Source organism: Ochotona curzoniae, unplaced genomic scaffold (genome assembly GCF_017591425.1).
Source record: "Ochotona curzoniae isolate NIBS_2020 unplaced genomic scaffold, NIBS_Ocur_1.0 contig_2210, whole genome shotgun sequence".
In the NCBI taxonomy this organism is placed as follows: Eukaryota; Metazoa; Chordata; class Mammalia; order Lagomorpha; family Ochotonidae; genus Ochotona; species Ochotona curzoniae.
Window position 1 is genome coordinate 14,218,497 of NW_024465369.1, and position 18,370 is coordinate 14,236,866.

Consider the following 18,370-nt stretch of genomic DNA (forward strand, 5'->3'; position numbering starts at 1 on the left):
ATTTTTGTTTTTCACAAACAGGGAAGTACTTATTTTTTTCCTGAATGTTAAATGCCTTTTTCTAATAAAGTAGACAAACGTCATATTAGAATAGGTTTTTCAGAGAATATGTCACGTGCTTTTATTGCCATAGTTATATCTGTAATAACAATGTGGAGAAGATGCAATTCTACAGCATGAGTCTAAATGCAAAAGCTTCATTATGCGATTTGAGATGAGTTTTTGTTAACACAGTTAACTGGGAAACTGCCAAGAGACTCCACTATAGACCCGTGCTTTTCAGTGTGTTCTATCTAAACTTCCACTTACATCAAAATTACCTGAAAATACTTGTTTAAAATATAGATGCCTAAGTACTACCTCAGATCTTCATAGCTACAATTTCTTCACTATGGCCTAGGATTCTGCACTTTAAGAAGCCATCCTGGAAGTCGTTAAGCACTCGACAGTGAGACATCACTGCTGTATGCAATAGACTGGGTGTGGTAGGAGTTCTGTCCTTGCCTCCCTTGGTGTGGTTTTTGCTTCAGATTATAGCTGAGAGGTATTTTGTCTATGGTTCTTCTAGGCCTTGGTTTCAGTTTAACAGCCTTAGCCCTGGCTCTGTGGCTAAGGGTCTTCCTCACTGGTTTCATTAAGAACCTTCTCTCCTTCCTCTGCAGCATGTGGCCGCCAGGATTTGTCTTCTCTAGCCCTTCATATAGACAGCATTCATAAACTCTGACCCACTCTTTCCTATTACACTGAGTTTAGAAATGATCTCCTAATGAATGCAGATAAATATTTTAGTTCAATATTAACTTACATGATAATGGTTACACTGAAAGATTCACTTTTATTCCTTTGTTCAACATAATCACAATTTGGAGAAGTTCAAAACAAAAAATGCTTTGTACTTCAGCCTCTTAAATACAACCTGTAATTCTCTGCTAGTATTTACAGTTCATTCTTTTTTGCATTTTGGGAATTGAGTTAGTTCCAGAAACACTATAGGCCACGGGATTTTGGGTATTTTGTTGTTTTTGTTATTCAGAACCCAAAAAAAAAAAACTAAAGATAAAGACTTCAAACAAATTAGTTAGCTCTTGGGGCCCAGAGCGATAGCCTAGCAGCTAAAATCCTCGTCTTGCATGCACTAGGATCCCATATGGACACCTGTTCTAATCCCAGCATCCCTGCTTCCCATCCAGCTCCCTGCTTGTGGCCTGGGAAAGCAGTCGAGGACGGCCCAAAGCTTGGGACCCTGCACCCACGTGGGAGACCCAGAGGAAGCTCCTGGCTCCTGGTTTGGGATTCACTCAGCTCCAGCCATTGCAGCCGCTTGGGGAGTGAATCATTGGGTGGGAAGATCTTTCCCTTTGTCTCTCCTCCTCTCTCTCTGACTTTGCAATAAAAATAAATTTAAAAAAAAATTTATTCAGCTCTCACTACTGTGAGAATTTCTGAGTAAACGGGGGTGGGGGGATTGGGAAGCTTGCACCCCTGTGGGAAAGTATTCACATGTAATCTTTTGAATTTATATTCAGTAATTTGTTTTCCATGGGTTCAAAATCACTTCTTCAACCCCCTTAGACAGTAATGTGAAGAAATAAATTACCTCTGAATCCACGTCTGAAATAGACGAAGCAGTACCTTACTCCTCTGTTCTCGCTAGTAGAAGTAACAGCAGTAAAGTTTGGAGTCCTCTCGGGCGGACTACAGACCTGGTGTTCACTTCAGCCCTCACACTCTGCGGGATCAGCATTAGTGACACAGGACTCTCTGCAAGAGAGCAGAGCTTTGCAAATCGGGGACAAAAGACGTTGGGAATTAAAACATACATGGCAATTTTGAATTTAAAGGAAAAGTTTATGCTTTTTAAAATGAACATTTAGGTAGTATCCGTTTATTGCTGTCTTTTATGCCATACTTTTTACTGCCCTTTGCTAGGAATCTCCAAATGTTAGATGTTAAAATAACTAGTGCATTTTTACATCTTAGTTTTAAAATCAACTTGAAAGGCTTTTACTCTTTATATATTCTATAAAATAATCTTTTGAAATAATCTTTTGAGACAGGAATTAACTGTACTTTGAAAATTTGCTTAAACCCACAGTCAAAACCGTTTGATCCAGCTGTTTCTTGAGATGGCTAGTCTTAAATGCTCTTCAATTTGTCTTATTTATTCAAGTTCTCTAGTTCTTCTTGTAACATCTTTGATAGTTAACATTTTTCTGAGAATTTATCCACTTCATCTGTGTTTTCTAATATTTTAATATATATAATATAATTAATATATATTTTAATATGCTCGTAATGACCATCTTACATTTCTTTATTCCTGTGGAGTCCAATAGTTATCCACCCCTTTTTCTTTTTGGAATTTATTTGTACTTTCTCTCTTGTCCTTTTTCAGTCTTCACAGAAGTCTGCTTATGTTATTAATCCTTTCAAACAATCAGCTTTTGCTTTAGGATTCTTATTTCTTGCGTCTTATTCTGGTTCGGGCTAATGTTGCTATGGCCATACTGTCTTTATGTTTACTATTGTTTTTCCTCTTTGGTTCTTTGACCTTGTTCCATATATTTTCAGCTTCTTCAAGTGCGTGCTTAATTTGTTTCATTTTAACTTTACATACAATTGCAGGAGGTTGGGGTGAGGATATGAATTTTCTCTCAAATCCTGTGTTGATGCCTGCCCTTGCTTCCTTTTCCAAGATCAGTAAACATCTGATTTCTATTCCCATTTGAAACCAAGCTTCTCTACTTTTTCCCTTTTCCTGTTCCATGATCTTGTTGTTAGTCTGTCTTAATGTTTGCTTTTGAAATATAAGGAGTGAAAAGCCCAATCATGCTGAGGACAAAGCAGCATTAATTAAAGGATGCCAATAGACCATAAAGGTAAGACTATCAGTGTGAAGGCTGTACTGTCCCTTTCTCCACTTAAAGAACGTGGTCTCTCCTGCAGTTTCTACTTTGGGCTACATACCTCAGTCTTCTGATGCTTCTAATTGGTGTGAGGAATTTTTCTGCTGCCAAGAGTTACTTGAATATTTATAACATCATTCACAAGCCATACAAAACTATTAACTTAAAAAATCAGCCTGCTGATAGCCAGCATCATGGCATAGCTGGTGAAGCTACACCTACAATACCAGCACTTTATATGGTTACCAATTAAAGTACCACCTGTTCTCCTTCCAGTCAACCTCCCTGCTAATGGCTGGGAAAAGTAGTAGAAGATGGACCACGCGCTTGAACCCCTGCCACCCACATGGGAGACCTGCAGGAAGCTCTTTGCTCCTGGCTTTGGCCTGTCCTAGCAAACCTGTGGACAGATCTCTCTCTCACTTGCTCTCTCTTATTCCCACTCTCTTCCCATCTCTCTCTCCCTCCCTCCCTCCCTTCTTCCATCACTGTAACTCTGACTTTTAAATAAGTAAATACAACTTAGAAAATTAGCCTGAATTTTGAGTGCTACCTGAGGTTGCCTTGACAGAACCAGACTGAGTTATTTAGCAGGCCTCTATGTGGCCCACTGCCTGGAGGTTCCCGACTTTGCTCTAAAGACTAGCTTTTCCATGTGCTTGCTTACATTTACTTCCTTTAACCACTCGTGGCCTTTGTTTTCTCTAACTTTCAGCTTTGCTCACCACTGTGACATGATCCGTTCTTTTCATATCATACCCTGTCATCTGAGTGTCCATCACTAACCAGCCCATTCTTTCCACGTTTTTTAGTTTGTACTCCTAACACAGAGAATCTGATTGATTTAACTCAACTTTTTGTAGTAAATAACCTGTCACTAGCCAGCTTCTGTGCCTACTATTAGCCATCTGTAATGCCGGCTGAGGAGTCAGCATGTAAGTCTGCAATAGTAGACCAGAGCTGCAGGCCTTAGAGGCTTACGTAGAGACCAGGCTCCAGGCATCTCTGATTACCTTCTCAGTCCAATACAATTCACTCCATTCATGCCTTCACCTTACCTTTCAATTTCATGTGGGTGGTTACTCGAAAAGACAGAAATCTCTCTTCATCCTAATTTTGGGTGATTGACAATTTTTCATTATTATGATGAAATAGCTTAGACAACTGTCCTTATAAAGAAAAATATATTAAATTTACCCTTTTGGAGGTTCAACAGGCATATAGGTTTGGCCCCTGATGCAGATGGTGGGTAGTGATGTGCAGGGGCAGAATCCCATGGAGAGCCAGAAGGCAGAGACAGTGGTTGGCCCAGATGAGCCTTTTATCACAGCCTCATGAGGGCACATGAGAGCTGCCTTTTGAAGAAATATGTCCAGGGACCTAAGGACTTTGCAGTAGGCCCCACTTCCCAGTCCTAACACCCTAAGAATCAAGCCTTTAACACAAGCTAATACTGAAACCCTATCATTTGTTTAGCTACTAACAACTCATTGTCCTTTTTACTTCATCAGTAGTGTTTGTTGTATTCATAAGTCTTCATCCCTCATTACTTTCTCATTTTATTAAAATTGGGGTTTCTCTTCTGTTACATTCCTGGAACTGTTCTCAAAAAGGATACCAATGTCTTCTAATGGGCATATTCAGTAAATGTTTTCCAGTTGTTATTTCATTGCCTTTTTAATTTCTAATATTCAAAGCAACATTCCTCTACAAATATTGTACTTTTATGTTTCTTCTGAATCCACACTTCAATTATGCCACTTACATAACTTCTGGAATGTTCATTGTTGTTGTTGCTATTTCATTTGTAGGCAGTCATTGTCAGTTGGGATTCATACCACCCTTATTCCTTTTCTATTTCAAATTTTTTTTAAATATTTATTTGAAAGGCAAATTTTGACAGAAAAGGAGAGACAGAGAGGTCTTCCATCCACTGGTTCAATTCCAAATGACCCCAACACCCAGAGCTGAGTGGACCCAAAGACAGGAGCCAGGAGCTTCTTCTGGGTCTCTCATGTGGGTGCAGGGGCCAAGGACTTGAATCATCCTTCACTGCTTTCCCAGGCCGTAAACAGAGAACCCGACCATTCTTATATACCTTGCTCTTTGTAGTCATTTCATGAAACAGATTTCTTGCCATTTGACATCTGATTATGTTTGGCCTAGTGGAAACACAATCAGATGTCATTAGGAAATCAGAAAGTGGAAGGACAGCAAGATTGGGGTGCTCCTATAGGTCTCCCACAGATTGACTCCATCAATTTTACTGAAAGGCACAATTCTTGAGAATACCCAAAGCCTCTTTTCTGGCTTATATTTGATAATAGCACTTCTGAATTTTCAGCTCTAGTCAGTTCACCTAATACTTTCATCTATTTTTATAGATAAAGTTTTTCTGCAGACTACTCACTTTGATTTAACATCTTGGTTTCTTCTAGAACTTTCATGCCAACCAAAGTTAGCACCCAAGATACAACAGGAAAATGACTTTTCAGCATCTATTGACAGTACTTGAGAAGTACTAGTCTAAGGTCACTTGCTTTCCCCAGCTCTTAACTCCTCCATTGCCATATTGCTCCTTAGCATAATAGTCTGATATGTTCTGTTTTACTAAAAAAAAAAAAAAAAAAAGACTTTATCCCACTCACATTCATGGACTTAATCATATATTGGTTGAAATAAGATCTGGATTCTTGTTTCATTTGGGCAAATGCAAGTTGGCATTTCAAGAAAGTTTCTTGTCTCAAAAGCATTTCAGATTTCCATCTATCATGAGGTTTGTTTTTGTTTCTAATCTATGACTTATATTTCATGAATGGGATGTGGGAACGCTTCCAGTTCATCAAATGAATCCCTCAAGTTAATGTAGCTAAATATCACTCCTCAATAAGTATGATTCTCTTAGTACATTTATCAACTGCATTATATGACTAGATTCACCAAACTTGGCAGTTAGACCAAAAAAAGTCCTTTTTACATTTCCTCATGGCCATTCCTTTCTATTTTTAAAAGATATTTTATGGGCCCAGCGCAGTGGTGCAGTGCTTAAGGTCCTCGCCTTGCACACCCGGGATCCCATATGTGCGCCAGTTCTATCCCAGCAGCCCCGCTTCCCTTCCAGCTCCCTGCCTGTGGCCCGGGAAAGCAGTCGAGGATGGCCCAAAGCTTTGGACCCTGCACCCACGTGGGAGACCCGGAAGAGGCTCCTGGCTTCGGACCGGCATAGCATCAGCCGTTGCGCTCACTTGGGGAGTGAATCATCGGACAGAAGATCTTCCTCTCTGTCTCTCCTCTCTGTATATCTGCCTTTCCAATAAAAAAATAATAAAAATAAATCTTTTAAAAAGAAAAAAGGTATTTTACATATCTGTTTGAAATATAGTTAGCTATCCTGTTGGCTGGTTCTCTTTCCAAATGGCTACAATGACCATGGTTGGGTGACAAGGACCTAAGCAGTTGGGTCATCCTCTGTTACTTTCTCACATGCTCACGTGGAATACCAACATCAGGTGTGTCATAGCTCTGGCCCTTCCATGTTTTAGGTGACTTATTTTCTATCCATTCATGGATATTTAGATTTTGAGTTTCTTCTGCATCTGTTTCATCTCAGTGTATCTGCAAGGGTGATGTTGTCTTCATCCTAGTTAATAGAAAATCATGCTTATTTGTATAAAACTGTAGAGAAAACCTTTTTATCTACTAATAGAGAACTTACACGAATAGAAAGTTGAGCTTGGGCATTGACTCAAAAATCTGTGAATGGTCACATTCAGTCAATAAAAAACATCTTATTTTTGAGATGCTACCTAGTTCTTATTTTGCCATCTGTCCATGAGAAGATTTTGAATTATTTTGCCAGATGCCGTTGTGAATGTGAAACTAAATTTACACTGTCTAGAGCATTTTTAAAACTTCCAGCCAAGTAATATTTCAAATGGTTAGATTGGTCTGACATCATGTATTCTTGATGAAGTCAAACTAGCTCCTAATTATTGTTCCCTTTCTTTCTAAATATGTGTAAAACTACCTTCTAGAAGATGTAAATATTTCTAGAAGAAATAAAAGTGTGTTCCTTCTAGAAATATTACAAAGTTTAATAACATGGCTGGTTTATAATTCGAGTGCTCCATATTCTTTTCCTTTTGGAGGAAAAAGAGGAGCAGCTGTTAGCTAAGCAATCTAGATACCATTTAAGAGGATGTATAGTAGCTGTGTAATGGAGTCTGTCATGTCTAGTAACATGTTATTTAACTTCGTGGCATTGTAAATTTCTATTTTTCTTCCTATTGTTGATTTTGTATTATGATTTTTCATTTGAGGGGATGTACAGTAGCTATGAAATGCAGACTAACTCATTGCACTGTCACATATCATACTTAGTTTTCATGTCTCCTTACCTTCTCTAATGTGTTAGAATTACTTAGTGTCTCCTTACTTTAGCAATATTACGAATATTTTCAATATTATTCATGTATTTTGTAGAATGTCCCTCAATTTGATTTCATATTACATTTTGGGTTCATCTAATGTTTTCTGCTGATTAGTTTGAGACTATGTAGTTTGGGGATGAATGTTTGGAAGTGATAAATGGTATTAAGTGCATTGTTGCAGATGGCACATGATGTTGATAATCTCAATATTAGAAATATTAGTCCAGATCATTATTTTAGGGGGATATCTATCATATTCTGTACTGCAAAATTACTGTTTTCCACCTCATAATTAATAAGTATTTGGAAGGAAATACTTGTAGACTATGCAAATACTCTTTCTTCTTAAACTTTCATCAGTTGTTTTAAGCAACCGTTGATGGATCCACTAGAGTTATTAATGTGGTATTATAATAATGATTTTCTATACTCCTTATTCCATTTATATTTATTAACTTAAGTTTTTCTGTCAGAAAGATTTGTTCCTGCTTTTGCTTACTTACCTGTTTTACAGCTTTGTTGAGATGACTGATATACAATGAACAACACATATTTAAGAGTACATTGGGCTGTTTTTAATATTGATAAAGCCATTAACACAGCCAAGATAATGAATATGAATATATACATAATCCCTCACTTCACTTCTGTTTGTTTCTTTTCCTGTTCTTAAGCAGCTGTATGTGAAAATTGTGTATCACTAAATATTAACTTGCATGTTTTTGGAATTCAGGTAGTAGGCCATGTGTCATTCTGTAAATTTGTTTTCAGTTCCTTTTTTTCACCTATTTCATTTAAGTAATTTCTTTTTTTATGTTCTCAAACTCACTAATCTTATTTTCAGAAGTATCTAATCTATTCCATCTAAAGTATTTTTTCTTAGATACTGTACTTTTTTTCTAACATGAAATACAGTTGTGATTGCTGTTACTGTTCTTGTCTGCTAAATATCAAATCTGTGTTTGCTCTGTTATCTTTTCAGCAATTTTTTCATGTTTATATTGACTTATAGATTTTTATGCAATTGTAAGCAGTACTGTAAAGATACACTGTGTAACTTTATCAGATTTATCTCGTTGACACCATCCTAAAAACTGCAGTGAAAGATCACAGTATGTTTTTTATATTCAGTTTTCTCCAGTTTTACTTGTCTGTGTGTCTAGTTCAATACAGCTGTACGCCCTGACTAGTTCACATGCCTAGCTCCATAGTCATGGGTGACAATTTGTTGCATTACCCAGACATTCTCTCACGTTGCTCTGCTGTGCGTACACGCATCTCTTTCTTGCCCCATCTCAACCTCTTTCCCTAACCACCTAAACAACTCATCTGCTCTCAATTTCTAAAAGGTTGTCGTATCAAAACTGTTATATGATGCAAACAGCATATGTAACGTTGTGGGATTGATTTTTTTTTTCATTCATCATTATTTCCTGGTTACTCATTACTCATCCAAAAGTAATTGATTCTCCTCCATATGTGATATATTTCCCTACTACTTTGTAAATGTGAATTATTTTTATAATGCTATTCATTGTTAATTGTTTTTCTTTATTGAGTCCTGTGTATTTATGGCTTTAAATGTTCTTAATCTTCGCCCTGGAGCGCACTTAAATTACAAAGAAAAAATTACTGGACTTTTTCAATTCTTTTAAGACCTGTTAGTTGACACCAGAACATTGTTTTACTCTAGGTCTACTTCTGAGTGTCCTGTCCTATTACCACGTGTTACGATGAGTGTTTAATTTCCCAGTACTATTCCCTATGACTTCATCCTGAATTATTTCCTTGTACATGCATGCATTAATCAATACTCAAAAATAACCTCAGTGGTCTCTGTTTCTCTTTGTGTGGCTATCTCTTGTCAGACTCTTTTCTGCAAATCTACACTGTCATTGTCTCCCCTGAGTGTTCATGTGTATTTGCTCAATCTAGGGAATCTCCTGAGGCCTGACTGGGTTCCCTCTGTCTTCACATAGCCTGGGAATTCTCTCAAGATGATAAGCTAGAAGATTTAGGATTCACTTAATCTATTAGTTGTTCCTCAGTTGTATTTGGGGGGAAAAAATCATGTTTCACATATTTTTATTTGGGTGGGGGGATTCTTCAGGTAACAGAGAAAACCTGACATATGTTCCTACATCTTGACTAGAAGCCAAAGTCTTCTGTGACATAGTCTTAACAAAATTCATTTTTATACTTTTGACGTAAGCTATGATTCTCTCTTACTGTCATTTTATTATTACAGGAAAATTTTTCTCTTACTATTTCAGTTATAGCTTTAAAGTTTCCTTTTGTGTCTTTAGGATCTCCTTTTTTCATGGTTGTTTTATATTTTATTTTAAAAGCAATATTGCAGAGAGAGATCATCCTTTCGTTGGTTCACCACACAAATGGTTGCAACAACCAGCACTAGGCCAGGCCAAAGCCAGGATCCAGGAACTTTAGCCTGGTCTCCCACATGGGTTGCTGAGTTCCAGCTGCTGCCACCTTCCCATGCACATTAAGAAGCAGCATAAGAAGCAGAGCAGCCAGGACTCAAACAAGCAATTTTATGGGATCCAGAATCACAGCTGGTAGCCCAACCCACTGTGCCACAATGCCAACCCCTAAGTTTCTCTAACCTCATTCTGGACGTTTTAATATTTTTCTCATGTATCTTGTGATATATTTTTAACCTTTTAGCTTTCTTCCCATTTAATAAATTGTGAGCGCACATAATGTGTCAGATACTATGTTAAACCCTAAAAAAAGTAGTGCCACAAGAGTAGACAAATTCCTTCATCTTTTGCTTAAATTCTAGTGATACAAAGCAATATACATAAAATATATGCTGTGAGCAAAAGCTGTATGAATTAAGGAGACAGTTGAGCCTGTTTTAGTAACAAATACCAGAACAGTCTTTAGTCTAAGCCAACTTATTCCTCACTACTGAGCAAGGTACTGTGCAGTCCTATACACTATACTCTGTGAATTAAGGAGCAACGAACAAAGCAGCCATGAGAAAAACTGCAAGAATGTTCCAGCAACGGTGAGCTACTAGTCAAGATTAATTTTGACATGTTCAAAAGGAAAAGGACACTGTGATTGGAGGGAGACAGTCATCTGTGAAGTTACTAGTGCCTAGTGAGTTCAGACAAGGATTCAGACAGCAAGTCACTTCAGGCCTGAAAGGAGGGCCTTTTAGCATATTTACCTTTCTTTTTATTTTTTGAATTTTGGCTTCTTATACCTGGGCCATTTAGAAAACTGCCTGTACAACCACTTGAACCATATAGCAATCTGTGGTTTCTTTGTTGTTGAGCGTGATGCTTATTCAGTTCACAGCGTCCATTTCTCTTCCTTGCTTTGCTTAACCTCAAATCCTCTTTGCCTTTGTGTGACAGATGCTAGTGATATACATTTGAATGTTTGAAATAGACCTTCATTCCAGAGTCCTATACAGTTTTGTCACTCCTCTGTTTATAATTTTGATGGCTTCTGATTGTGATAAAATTAAAATAGCATAATTATGGTTAATGAGGCCCTACATATCTTCTCTGCCTGTTTCTTTCACCTCATCTCATGCCACTCTCCCCTTCCTTATAACACTGAATCTCTTCCTTCAGTTTCTACAGCACACGATTTTATGTGCTGTTTCCTTTGCCTAGAATACTCTTCCTCTGAGTGTCTTCTCATGACCAGCTTCTTTCCAATCCATCAAGTCATCTCTCAGGCTTCCTATCTCTCTTAGGAAAAATTTCTTCATTTCTTGAGGGGTGAGTTTTCTAACCCTCACTTTTACTGTACTTTAGGCCCTTGTTCTTTACGTGATCTGTAATTATTTCATTTTTTGTATTTGTTTGTTGGTTTCTAACCTATGTCCATCACTACAATAACTGCAAAAAAGCAGGATCCAGCTTTCTGTTGTTTATTACAGCATCCCCAGTGCCTTGCACTGTAACTGATATTTAATAGGCTGTAATGAAATATTGACATAATTTAATTTGATTTTATACTTAAATTGTATTTTTGAATGGGTGAATGACTAAGCATATAAAAAAGAAAATGAAATTTCTTGCTCCATGACCACTTTTGTGGTCGTTGTTGGTTGGGGACTTTTTAACACAGACAGCAGGAAGATGGTAGCTGCAAAAACAAAAGTCTGAAATAGAGTAGGACTATACTGTGTTTGTCAAAACTGTTGTTAATCGCTATAATGGCAATAATGTTAAACTGGGCACAGCAGGTGGAAAATAGTAGAGTCCGGAAATGGGTTGTCATTGTTCCTGATGATACTGGTATCATTTGGGAGCATGCCAGGACAGATTACAGAAAAATAGTATTAGTATCATAATAGTGTTACAGCACAGCACTTATTGCATTATCCTAACTTTTTTTCAAAAATGATATTGTCTGTCAAAGTGTTCGTGCTTAAAGTATACAACCGACAATGCAGTTATATGTTGCAACGATGATGCTTCTGACATTAGAACTATCGTTGTAGACCATCTTTGGATTTATTGATTACTAATAACATCATTATTGTTTTAAATTAAAAGTGATTTGAGTGTTTCAGAATCATTTTATTAATTTGCCAGATTTCTTTCATTTGTCATTCTTATGTTTACTGTAAAATTTGTTATATTTTATAATTGTAGTTGTGTTTAATACGTGATTTATATGTCAACATCTGTTTTCTGATTCCATTTGGCATCAGCTTTGTTATACTTTTTTGACAAAAATAATGAATCAAAAGCTAATAATGCTGCTTAGCCATGAACTAGAATTAATAAAATCATCTTGAATATTAGGTACCTGTCACAAAGACATTGGTTGCAGGTCATTAGAGTTTGATTTACCAGCTAAGGATGGTTAGTCTGACTCATCGGTATTTAGAGAACAAGAAACATTAAAAATGAAGATCTATCCCAATCCAAGTTTTAAAACATAAAGTTGTAATTTAGAGGAAGTTTTTAAGTAGTTGCCACCATTAAAAATGAAGACATTTCTATTGCTTTATTCTGCACTTTTGCTTCTGTGTTGAGTTGCCATGGAAATTTTTTCATTAACATTAGATTGATTTGCCCAGAGATAAAATTGCTTGCATCATTTCATCTCCTAATGTTCCTAAAGCCTCCTAAGCCAACTTTATAGTGTTTTAACCTCCAAGTCATTCCAGATTCCCAAGAGTTTCTGCCATGCTGAGTGTTCTTGAAGCTGAAATATAATACTTTGATGTGTTCAATGTTAGTATCAAGGTCACTGTCATGTTTTTATTCCATATTGGTGCAAAAAAATTTTTTAAGAATACATCAAGGAAAAATTTTGAATTATAAGGCAAAGAATTCCAAGGACATTTGCATAATAAAAATAAAGGTAGAAAGTCAAATGCTTTTATTTAATGTCTTAGGCTCTTTTGCTGTGAAATACCCAAACCCATTATAATAAACACAGAAAATTGTCTTTAATTTGATTAATTGAGATTCTCTATGTTATATATTTTAAAATGTGTTTAAAAGGAAATAATCAGGGTTCGGCGCGGTAGCCTAGTGGCTACAGTCCTCACCTTGAACGTGCTGGTATCCCATATGGGCCCTGGCTCTAATCCCAACAGCCCTGCTTCTATCCAGCTCCCTGCTTGTGCCCTGGGGAAGCAGTCAAGGAGAGCCCAAGATCTTGGGACCCTGAAGCCACATGGGAGACCCAGAAGAAGCTCCTGGCTCCTGGCTCCTGGCTCCTGGCTTCGGTTCAGCTTTGGCCTTTGTGGTCACTTGGGGAGCAGATCATCACACAGAAGATCTTCCTCTCTGTATATCTGACTGTGCAATAAAATTTAACAAAATAAAATAAAAAATAAAAAAGAGTTTACATGACAATATGCTCTTCAAGTAAATATAAATAAAGATTATAGGTTTATGTCTCTCATATGCAATTGCCCACAAGTAACTACAAAGGAGTGAAACTGTAATTATAAGATATTTATATCAGACATAAATCCATGATGGAATTTTTGGGACACGTGCATCAGAACTCACTTGGCACTAGGGAGATAGATAGGTTTTTTTTTAACTATAAAAATAATTTCTTAGCAGTAAGCATGCTAGACAGTTTTACAATAATACTTTTTTAGGGGTCAGCATTGTAGCATAGTAAACTAAGCCTCCTGCCTGCAATGCCAGCATTCCACATCGGTGCTGGAAAGAGTCTTGGCTGCTGCATTTCCAATCCAGCTCCTTGTTAATGTGCCTGGGAAAGCAGCAAGACGACCCAGGTTCTTGGGCCCCTACACTTGTAAGAAGCTGCAAGCACCTGGCTTCAGAATAACGCTGTTCCAGCCATTGCGGCCCTTTGGAGAATAAATCAGAACATGGAAGACTTTCTTCGTGTGGTATTCCATCTCTCTGTAAATCTGCCTTTCAAATAAAAATAAGTCTCTTACAATATTATTTTTTAAATCTGCATTTCTTTATACTTTATAACACAAGCTCCAGATGGAATTAATCTGATTAGCCTCAAGCCCCATGCACATCTTAATATCAATAAACATGTACAAGATTGAATTGAAAAAATAGAAGTCAGTTTTATGAAGTCTTATTTTTCTGGGTTACGTAGAAATGATCCGTTGGAAGAACCAGAAACTTTATAGAAGGTTCTTCAAGATTTTTTCAAGTGTTAGGTACAACGTTTAATTTTTTAAACATATTTAGTGTTTTAAAATTATAATGAAAATCGCATGCATGCTAGTATGTGTTCAACCAAACTGTAACACTTAAGAACCTCTAAAATTGCTGTTTATGTTTTTATAGACTACTGCCTGAAGACTCTACTCCTACTACTTTTATGTGTTGCTTTAAACTCTGCCACCTACATGAGAGACCTGGATTCATTCCTGGCCCTGAATTTGGCTTGACCCAGCTCTAGTTCTCACGGTCATTACGGGAGTGATCTAACAGGCCCTCTCTGTCTCTCTTTTTCTTTCTCTCCCTCTCTGCCTGGCAGATAAGTGGTATCTCTAGACAGCAAACCCCCCCCCTTTCTCCCATGAGTGTGTGTGTGTGTCACTGCCTTTCATATAAATGAGTGAATTACTTGAGTGATGACTTTTTTTTTTTTTACAAAAAATAACCCAAATATATTTTTAAAGGAAGGAGTAGGAAGAAATCTTCCTCTGCCCAGGAACCAACACATACATAGGCATAGAGTTGTGAGCATTTACCGACATTTCCAGATGAGTTTATGGTAGAGAGTGAACACTCTGCTGTCTTAGGAGATGTGATGAGTAGGCATTTTTAGACTTAGAATGATTGAAGTAATGACTTGTGAAGACTTCTTATCTAATGCCCTAGGAATTCCTTTTCTGCCTTACTTCTATGTGTGTGTGTGTGTGTGTGTGTGTGTGTGTGTGTGTGTGTGTGTGTGTGTGTTTTAAGGTCTTTTGGAAATAAAGTCTTATATTTTATACTTCCTTGTCTTATGATACAAACATTGTGAAGCATGGCAAAGGCTTCGTTTGTGCTTACTGATGAATTATGCTACATCTTTCACTCAGCAAATGTTTTTGCACCCAACATGTACAAGTTTCTGTTCTTCATGTTTTGGGAAACAAAAATAAGATGCAACGCAAAGCCTGCAAGCGGCTGTTGAACCCATAGCAAAAATAAGCAGGGATTCTTGGCTGTCATGGTGACTGTTATATCCCATGTGCTCTTGGAGCCTGCATTCTTTTCAGAGAATACAAATAGTTACAAATAGTTATAAACACTAAACACTGTCAGGTATGTTGATACTAATAATACTATAGTAGAAAAGTAAGGGGATACAAATTATTCAAGAGGAAAATAGAAGATAAAGTTACTTAATTTTTCTTGCCATTGTTCAAATTCTCTTGTAAAGCAGTTTCCTCAATTCTGTAATAGAAAAAAATAGAAGTACCTAATTTGCAGGGTTGTGATGACTAAATGTTGTGTTCATGAACACATGAACTATTCCATAATGTTCCTAGAAGATGACAAGATGAATGTTGGTTAATATTGTTTATGCATTTGGCTGGCATCACTTTGGCAACATAGCCACTGCTTTCTCAACGCTGGTGGACTTATCTTAAAGGATGTGCTTTCCAACAGTTCTTTAAACACTTTATCTAAGGCTAGTGATCTCTCACACATGTCATCCTCATTCTGTCCTCAGCTTCTAATACACTCCACCTCATATTCACTTCTTGTTTAAGTGAATCATCATTCTTTTATTCTTTTTCGAGAAAACAATATTTGCTTATCTGTTTGTTCAGTCATCATGTTCTATTTCAGGCACCAGGCAGGCATCCATTTTCCTGTGGAAAATATTCACTAATGCTTCATCATTTATCCTATATCAAGGATAAAAGATCTGACAAAAGAGACATTTTTATTTGCTTACCAGCTAAAAATGACTGAAATGTTAGAGAAGTTATTCACAGACAGAACTATAAACTCTAGTCGGAATCTTTTGGAACTATGACCATTTGCATGGATTAGGTGAAGTGTCAACCCTCTTAATAACTGACTTTCCTTTGCCCATGTAATCTATTTACGTTCTTAAATAAATCAGACTATTTCAAAAAGTTGATTAATGTGCATTTTCCAAGGAATTTTTCAAGATGTCATTTATCTTTCTTCCCTTGGCCCTTATCTTAAAAATGAGTTTCCATGTTTCTTTGAGCTCATTTCACATTTCACATATGGCCTATCATAGCCAGTCCCATTCAGTGTTGTAAATCTCTGGCTGACTGCCCAGCTTCCCCTCCTCCATCCCTCAGACAGTAAAGCTTCTTTCCATGGGAGCTGTGGTTCTTCGGGTGATTTGCTTGTTTTGTTTTTTGCATGTATCCATCATATTGCTTCACACATAGTTGGTTCCCAGGAAGTAACCGAAACGTTAAATATAATGCCTGGGATACTTCACCTTGCTGGCACTTCCTTTCATTTTTCCTTTGTCTCTCTTGGCTACTTCCTGAGAAATGCCTCTGCTTGAGCATGCTGCTGCATCCCATCCCACACATTCACCTGTCTGCTCTGGCCTCATATAACTCCTAGTGTTCAAATAATGTTGTCTTCAGAGGAAGGTAGCACAGAAAACAGCAAAGAGCCCACAACACTAGACTGGTTATCAAGAAGAACTTAAAGGGGAGCGAGTATCTGTGGTGCAACTCTGATCCAGCGTATGTGGTCTGTAGACCTTCCAAGCAGCAGTGGGGTGGGGGACCTCTGGAGGTCCTGGAGTCTAACACAGACCCTCTATCCTTAAGAAAAAAAAGGAAAAGAAAAAGTACACAATGATATGTTTGTTTCTATGTATTTGTTTTCAGTAACTGAAATACTTGTAACTACTATCCAGGTCACTAACTTTGTAATGTCAGAATAGCCATAAAACCCATCGGATAATCAGGAGTGTGTTCAGTAGCCAGGCGAACGATATAAAATAGACTGTCCCAAGGGTTATTTTGGCCAAGGAGGAAACTTATAACACAATGGAGTATAGCAAAGTTACCCTGAAGATAAGGAGAAAAAGGGAATAAGGGGGGATTAAATCTCAGGTACAGCTTTGCAAGACTCTCAGAAATGCTTCTCTTATTTGTTACAAGGAAATAATTTAAATACAGAAAAAATCAAAGGCATTGTTCATATGTTAATAATGAATGATTGTACAGTTTGGTTCCATAATTAATTGATTCCAAATTTAATTCCTGTGATGATAATAATAATGTAATGTCATTGATGGTTCTAAGAAAAGGATAAACGAGTGTGCTGAAATCAGATGAGACTTTTCTATACAGTTTGCCTTCTCCTATAACTTAAGAATCACCAGCCCCTGGGTCAACTCAGGATTACTGAGGTACCTGAGCTGACTTACAGGCAATGATATAACAAGAGTTGATCCACCACACTTTTGAAGAAGCTGTGAAGCATAAGTTGAATGATTGTTCAAAACAAAACAAAAACACAGGCTGTACCTCTTGTCCAGGATCACAGCATGTCCTTCAACCCTTATCTCAAGGTCCTTTCTGTTCCAGAAGTTGGAAATGCAAATGCCTCCAGAGGCCAGGCTGATGGGCACGGAGCAAGACGCCACTACAGTGAACTGGAGAGCCACGTCCTTGCTGGAGGAGCAGCTGCTGCTCTGTTCCAGATAATTGTGGCAAGGCAGGAATGTTGACCTAGTGTCATCACGGTCTGCGGTTTCTCAGGTAAAGCAGGAAATGCACGTTTTTATGTGTTGTCTTTTGATTTAACTAACGTCAATTAATTCACATTATTTTCAAACCACATGTAAGCCAAGCCACTTCTGGAGGTGGGATTTGGTCCAACGTCTTTATTTATAGCTGACATCATGCTTATCAATATGTTAAATTATAGACCTTGTTTTCTACAGGTTTTGCTTTTCTTCAGTGTTTCTGCTAAAATACGTTATGCCTTGTTTTATGATTTTGAAACTCTCCCTTTCCTTGCCTAGGTGTTCTTTAGTTATGATGTTTTCTCTGCCACCCTCAGCATTGCAGAAAACAGTCAAATGCTACATAAAGTCTCCTTGAGACATTTGACTTATGATGCCTTTAGCCATTTATTCCTTTTGTTCCTGGTTTATGGGTTATTTCCTGGGGCTCTGCAGGCGTCCTTTTCTAGAACCCACACAGACTCTGGCTAGACCTGAGAATCTCTACACATTTGTTCATGCTCAGGATGTGGTTCTTCAGACCAAAAAGTTATCCTACTTTCACTTTGAGAGTAGTCTGATTTTTATTTAACATAAGTTAAACATTTAAATACAAGGCCCAAGAGTATGAAACTATCAGAAGAAAAGAGGAAATGCCTGTTGACATTGGTTTGGGAAAGTGTTCTTTGGATAAGACCTCAAAAGCACTGACAACTGAGAAAGCAACCAACAGAATGAGAAGACAACTTACAAATGGTTGAAAATATGTGAAAACTATACATCTGATAAGGGATTAATATCCAGACTATGTAAGTCTGAGTTCAGCTCAGTCGGATAAAAACATGTAACCCAACCTTAAAATGA

General features: G+C 37.4%; 1 protein-coding gene across 1 annotated transcript in view; it reads left to right on the forward strand.

Moving 5' to 3' along the window:
• MBD5 (methyl-CpG binding domain protein 5) overlaps positions 1–18,370 on the forward strand; it is a 120,158-nt gene that overhangs the window by 35,285 nt on the left and 66,503 nt on the right. The window contains exon 2 of the mRNA XM_040971547.1: positions 17,367–17,540. The gene's annotated coding sequence lies outside the window, so the exon portion shown is untranslated. The remainder of the gene's footprint in view (positions 1–17,366; positions 17,541–18,370) is intronic.